General features: G+C 40.4%; 1 protein-coding gene across 6 annotated transcripts in view; it reads left to right on the top strand.

Moving 5' to 3' along the window:
- The window catches only part of stet (rhomboid serine protease stem cell tumor), a 481,226-nt gene that overhangs the window by 97,564 nt on the left and 376,162 nt on the right, over positions 1-7,500 (top strand). Inside the window, exon 1 of one of the 6 annotated variants that reach the window (XM_086541661.1) lies at positions 1,871-2,020. The exons of the other annotated variants lie outside the window; for them this stretch is intronic. The gene's annotated coding sequence lies outside the window, so the exon portion shown is untranslated. Of the gene's footprint in view, positions 1-1,870; positions 2,021-7,500 lie in introns of those variants that run through there. 6 annotated transcript variants of the gene reach the window in all.

The following is a 7,500-nucleotide window of genomic DNA, read 5'->3' as shown; positions in this document are numbered from 1 at the left end:
AAGAACTTTATTTCGTTTCTGGAACTGTTCGTAAATATCGTTTTATTTCTTAGTGTCGTTCGCTCGGAGAATGCTAGTTGCGTCTAAGGCGTTACTGCGACAAACATAATTTATTTAAAGCTGGATATCAAAGTTGGCAAATTAATTAATTGGTTTATACTGCTACTACTACTACTATTACTACTACTGCCGCTGCTGCTGCTACTACCACTATTACTGTTCCTCTATTACCATTGCTCTTGATAGTCCAGGTTCTGTCACTGGTAAGATTAACGTTATTAGTACTCAAGTTTCACCAATTGTTTCACTGAATTATCGTAAACATTAATTCTAGTTGTTATATGCATCCTTGCGTAAAGTTACCTCTGTTATAGTGCCTCTATAACTAACCCGGGCACTACTGTAAGATGCCAGAGACTAGGTTATAGTAACGAGAGCAAAGGTCAGATGCAAGTTATTGTTATTTGAGTGACACCAGGAAGTTCTGAGAAGGTGCAGTATGCAACCCTAGACCGCATTGGTGCTAAAATTGCGGTCTGGTAAAATGTGGAAGCCTTTGTTTACTTCTAATGCTGCTACTACTGCTACTGCTATTACTCTCTTACTGCTATTACTGCTTTGAGTTGTTATTCTTTTCAATATTAATCCAGGGCGCGGTGCAATATTGTACATGAAGATATTCACAATACGAAAAGGCAAAGAGTTCAGATTTAGTGTATTATCTGAACATTCTAACGTGTGTTTACGCGCCCCTTTGCACAGCCTTGTGTCTGCGTGTAATTTTTGAAAACTTTGGTTAGGCACTTTTCGAAAGCCGGAATTTGATAATGACATCCTCCTGCTCCCGAAGCCGGTCGCCCCCTTTGTAAACTTCGGAGCAACAATCGCATGCGTACGTCTAGAATCCTTTATACAAACTGGATTCTAACAGGGCGAGGGCCACTAACCATGACCTTTGCCAGCAACAGGTTTCATAGAAGATTGGAAGTTCTGCAATATAGATTACCTCCAGTGCATCGCCGGCCTCCTGTTGCACATTCGACCCGGTAGTGTTATGTGAAAGTTCTCGACTCACCTTTCAGAATAAAAAACGGATCGAGGAAATGTCCTATAAATAACCGAGCATTGTTATGTTTACCCGGGTTTTAACTCTGAGGTTTTTGTTACATCTATCAGTGTAACAATCCGTAGAGTTTAGTTGCGCGCGCAGCATTGAGCGCGAGTTGACAACCGCGGTGCCTGGTGGCTGCTGGCGGCTCGGCAGTGTGCACGCGCGCCCGCCCTCGTCAGCATGACCGCCGCCGTACCGGGCCACCTCGCTCACCTGTGGTAACGCTGGCGGACGCACCTTGCACCGCGTCGACCCCGCCCGTGTGGGAGACTACCCGAGTGTGTGCGCTCGAGCTGTGCCGTTCACGCCACCTACGGCGATGGTCTTAACAGTGTCCGATGCATGCTTGTTCACAGTGTCCACGGAATATACGTGTTCACGCAATCACAGTGCGTAGAGGCTATTTGTTCACGCAACCAAAGTGTTAAGAGGCTATATTAGTGTTACGCTACCAAAGTGTGTTGAGGCTACGAGTATTTTAGCGCTACCAAAGATTCTCGCGTTTGCGTCATCAGACTCTGTTGTTGTGATGTTTACCGCTGGATCTGTTGGAAGTGTTGCAAAAAGTACATAACATCTTGATTGATCTAGTCAGCTGTTTTTGAGTAAGAATGAATAGAAAATAGTGTTACTAAAACAAGGCTTGTATTGGCAATAAGTGCTCTGCATGTAAACCCGATGTACGATTTACCTTGACATCTGAAAAACGAAAGTTACTGTACATTACATGTACATGTTGGAGTATTTAAGTGTTTGTGTGGAGCAATTACTCATTGGTTAACCCGACAGAAAGAAAGTGTGATAAGCTTCAAGTGGTGTTATAACCCCATTTCTCCGAACGAATTATATTCCGGAAACATAATTACCAAAGTGGAACGTTGTCTATACCGACGGCATCGACGAGACAATGTAAGTATTGCGAAAAAATGTACATGTAATTCGGTTACGGACGAGAAAGACATTAGATGTATTGCAGTCTGTTGTATAGATTGCTCTTTTGCATTAACGGGTAGTTTTTGCATGGAATGAGTATGAACGGCGGTGACTTTGCATGATCGAACTACAGATCCCTCCGGTTGCTGAAAAGAGAAAATTATTGTTGTTTTTTTACGACGATGCAAACTTCATGCATACAAATGAAACCTACGAACAGAAAGTTAGCCAGTAAGTAAATAATATTTAAACGATGAGAGATGCATACACACTCATGCACACAGACGCAGACGCACACACAAACACTCACTCACTCACTCACTCACTCACTCACTCACTCACTCACTCTCACACACACACACACACACACACACACACACACACACACACACACACACACACACACACACACACACACACACACACACACACACTCCCCCGCCCACACACCCACTTACACACAGGCAAGAAGAATGAAGCAAGAAGTCCGGTAAGTGTCTTGAGGTTAAGGATCCACGAGGTCAGAATGGAATCGAACCCATGCGAGGTTGAGCGGGGGTTGATGACTCTCAGAAGGGCTCCCGTGAGGTTGTGGAGGAGGTTGAGAAATTTCGTAAAAGGTGTTTTAGTTGATGGAAATGATTTTTTTAAAGGATGTTGAAGGGTGCCTTTAAAGGTTGTGGTTGACAGATTTTTTTTTTCTTTTTAAAGAGGTTTACGGTTGAGGAGCATCTTCTTTTGGGGTTTTGGGCTGTCTGAAATAAAAGAGGTTTGTAAGTTAAAAGTTCAGGAGCTTCGTAGTTACGTGTTGTTGACGGGGGGGTTTCGTGGGAGGGTAAGGGGTTGAAGAACCTCCTACTTAAGGGTTGTGGTTGGTGGAAAAGGAGATTTGTAAAATAAATGAAAGGGTTAAGGCATGCATGGAGGGTGGTGACTTTGGTGGTTTAGGATACAGTGCATGTTAAGACGGAAAGAAAAGGCTTAAGGTGGTTAGGTTGGGTTGGTTGCTGTTGTCTGCCAAAATGAGGAGTGGCTTTAAGGTGTGTACGCGTGTATAGTGGGAAAGTGAGTATCTGTTGTCGGGAACGGAGGGTGCATGTCAGTCTGTGTGTGCTTTGGTTAGAAAGCATGTTAGATGTGATGTGATTAGGGCAGAGACATTTATAGCTCAGAGAACTTATTTGATTTTAACTTTTTTTTGTATAAGTTTGAAGTGCCTTCTACGGCGTTTGGATAAGCAAATATGTCATTGTATCAAAGTTACTGTGATAATACAAATAATAGGATGCATGGTAGGCTACTGTGTCAGCACGTGCAATACAATCCGTAGTATAAATGGATCATAGTAATAGGTCACGTTATTAATAACACGGGAATGGAGGCCCGGCAAGTTAAATGAACTTCTTCCTATAAACCTAAACCAGACACCTTTTTTTCAAACATGACTTTAAAATCAGGGACTAATACCGCGAACTTTCACAGAAGGAAGAAAAAAAAAACAATGATAAACGACCAAGAAAGCTATAACTCTTTCGGGGAAAAAACGTAAAATAAGAAATACATTCCAGAGACTCCACTTGCCCCCAAGACTCATGAGCCATTCATGAGCATGAATCTGAAGCACACTCAGCAGCCAGGAAATGGAATAAAAACATGAAAACGACGATTGAATTAAAGATAAGAAACCTGTCTGCTCGCGAAGGCCGGAAGTTCTGGTGAACGAGAGGGAGAGGGAGAGAGAGAAGAGAGAGAGAGAGGGGAAGAAGGAGAGAGAGATGAAGAGAGGGAAAGAGGGAAGGAGAGAGGGAAAGGAGGAGAGAGAGGGAGAGGGAAAAGGAGAAAGAGAAAGGGAGAGGAAAAGGAGGAGAGATGGAGAGGGAAAAGGAGGAGAGAGGGAGAGGGTAAAGGAGGAGAGAGGGAGAGGGTAAAGGAGGAGAGAGGGAGAGGGAAAAGGAGAAGGAGAGAGTGAGAGGGAGTGAGCGAGCAAGCGAGAAAGTTAGTGTGGGAGCGAGAACAAGAGAGAGACTGAGAGCGAGAGCGTGAAATAGAGAAAGAAAAAGAGAATGAGAGAGCGAGAGAGGGAATGAGAGAGCGAGAGAGGGAATAAGAGAGCGTGAGAGGGAATGAGAGAGCGAGAGGGAATGAGAGTGAGAGAGGGAATGGGAGAGTGAGAGAGGGAATGAGAGAGCGAGAGAGGGAATGAGAGAGCGAGAAAGAGAGAGAGAGAGAGAGAGAGAGAGAGAGAGAGAGAGAGAGAGAGAGAGAGAGAGAGAGAGAGAGAATGTATAAAAATATGATTTCTCACATGAATCCCGCTGGGGTCGAATAGATGCAACAAACACGACGTCTAGAATAAAAAAAAATCTCAACATGTACGAAAACAAAAGATTAAGAAAGATAACTGAATATCTTAAAAAAAGAGAAAAAGAAAGAAAAAAAAGAAAAAAAGAGCGAAGACAGACAGAGAAAGTGATTAACCGTTTTTACGAGGTCCGATTTTTGGTGAAAGGCGAATTGACCGTTTCCTTGCGCTTCAATACACAGCACTGAACAAACGCAGACAAACTCGCGTACAGCCACAATGGCTCTGCATTAAGCGAGTCGCAATGATCATCGTTTGTCTTTTCGCATTTCTTTATCCTTGGATTTTTGATGAGCATAAACGAACCCAGTTGAACGACCTCACAAAAATTGCAAAAACATTCGGTCCGTTTACTCAACTGTAGCAACATCAGTTTAAGCAATAATTCATATACCTACATATATACATATACATACACATACATGTATATATGCATGTGTGTATTGGCAACCCAAAGTAGGTCCCCCTGCCGAGTGATATAGATTCTGTCAATGAGAACAGCCAGCTCATCGAGTGGTATTCGCGCTTGACGTATTAAGAGATGGATGCATATTATTTTATTTACTTTTTGAAGACAGAATGTATATATCCGCTTCGTATTTACTGTTTATCCCGTGTGAAGCGTTTAAAGACACACTGATGCTGACTTTAGAAAATAATTGCATTTTGATAAAGTTGTCTATAGAAAAAATATATGAATGAAGTGAATGCCATTGAATGCCTGAGCTTTTGAGTAAGGCCTCCAGCGGCGTTAATGTTCAGTGTACTTCCCCGTAAGAAGGACGGATGTTTAGAACTGACTCATTGCTCTGGAACTTCAGGTTTTGTGGCATTATTTAGTTTTTATTATTGTTTAAATCTGATTTTGTGCCAATCAACTGATGTGTGTGTGTGTGTGTGTGTGTATATATATATATGTATATATATATATATATATATATATATATATATATTGATAGATAGATAGATATATGTAATATATATTTAATATATATGATGTGTGTGTGTGTGTGTGTGTATAGAGAGAGAGAGAGAGAGAGAGAGAGAGAGAGAGAGAGAGAGAGAGAGAGAGAGAGAGAGAGAGAGAGAGAGAGAGAGAGAGAGAGAGAGATGAATGTCATATATATATATATATATATATATATATATGTATATATATATATATGTATATATATATGTATATCTGTGTATATATATATATATGTATATATATATATATATATATATATATATGTATATATAGAGAGAGAGAGAGAGAGAGAGAGAGAGTGTGAGAGAGAGAGAGAGAGAGAGAGTGAGAGTGAGAGTGCGAGGGAGGAAAATCTGCGCTGAATATCGGTTTCTTATGGATCCCGCATCGGCTCCACAGGTAAAAATGATCACTTGCAATGCAACCGCGTTCACGAAGTAACTAATCTTTCGACTTTATTGCCTCTATTAACAGTAAGTACCCATTCATAAGCAGGCGAATAGAATCATTAAGAAGTAAAGTGTTTAGAGAGTACAGAATTGGCATGGATTTTCGGTTGTTTAGAATATGAGGTTAGCCGAGTTTCCGTTACATTCCATTAAGATTATGAATTACATTAAGATTATGAAGTTAATGTATTGTAGGAATGTGATTATATTTTACACAAATCCTTACATTTGAATTTGTTTTTCTAAAGGCATTTGTGTCTTTTAACTTATTCTTCTTTTCTCTGAAGTTCATTTCCGTCTTCTTCTTATTTTTTTTATTACCGTTTTCTTCCGAGGTTGCCTGTCACATGTCATTCACAGCCAATCATGCAGTAATTGCATTATAATTTCTTCTCCCTCTAATCCTTCCATTTCTGCATGACGTTTTCTTGCGTCTTAACCTTGGACTCTAGGATTCTCATCTTATGTTTCCGTTCATTACGAAACTTCTTTTAGATTGTTCGTGGCGATGGAGTTCTGTCTTGTAGCCTATTTCATTTTTTTTATTTACTTTTAGGAATCAGAAGGAAATAATGAAATTATGGCAGAAAAAAATGTTAACACATTATTATTCAACGATTTACTGCGTTTATATATATATATATATATATATATATATATATATATATATATATATATATATATATAGAGAGAGAGAGAGAGAGAGAGAGAGAGAGAGAGAGAGAGAGATAGAGGGATATTAATGCTACTGATGGCTTGCTGAATAGTTATGTATTCTGCAGATAATTTGTATCAGGAATTGTGGGAAGTTAAATTGCAAGGATTGCGAAGATAAGAAAGATGAATATAGCAAAGAAAATACATGCATACGAGATGAGAGTTTGTGCGTGTCGGATTAATCAGTAGCTCATTTTTTTATGATGCGACAATTATTTGGATGTAGATATTTACCGACAATCAAATATGGGGGACGTTGAAGTGGAGAAAAAATGCTATTTGGAAGGCCGTGATCAGATGATGTAAGCGTTAATAAAGGCAGGAAATACATATCCTCATCGGAAGACAATGAGAAGACAGCATAACGTCATATACCTAATGACACAAGGACGTCATAACATCGTTAAACCAGTGAAGGACGAAATGGAGGAGGAGGGACTCTCGTTCGTAATTTTCTCCTTTTCAATCCAATTTTCTAATCAACAGCAAGTCCCAAAAGAAAAACGAGAATCACAGGAAAAGAGTGAATTAAACAAAGAAGGATGTACACAAGGTAAAGAAACAATGAACTCGAAACAGAGAGAGGGAGAAAGGGGAAGAGAGAAAACTAGCACCATGTTCCAGTCCGCCATGGCGATGACAAAAGCTGGGAAAATCTCACCGGATTGTCATGTGACCTTTCCTGTTGTCATTAGCAGTTGGAGGCCGTCGATCAGAGCGTGATTGCAGCCACTCAGGTGAGATGTTAGAAATGGCGAAGGGAAAGGAGGGGGAGAGAGTGAGTTAACGGAAATCGTCTGTTTTGAAAATGGCGGGGTCGTTGGGTTTGTTTACCTGTAGTTTTGGCGTTGGTCATACTGCTGCTTGGTATTCTGTGCCTGTTCAAAGGTTGGGCTTTTTATGCTGCTAGATTAAGTATCTTCTTTGTTAGATAATTATACAATTATTAGATGTTTCT

This window comes from Penaeus japonicus, unplaced genomic scaffold, assembly GCF_977035675.1.
Source record: "Penaeus japonicus unplaced genomic scaffold, GWHDUDI00000001_assembly GWHDUDI00000011, whole genome shotgun sequence".
NCBI classification, from domain to species: domain Eukaryota; kingdom Metazoa; phylum Arthropoda; class Malacostraca; order Decapoda; family Penaeidae; genus Penaeus; species Penaeus japonicus.
The sequence above is the reverse complement of the archived record's forward strand: the minus strand, read 5'-3'. Positions and strand labels throughout refer to the sequence as shown.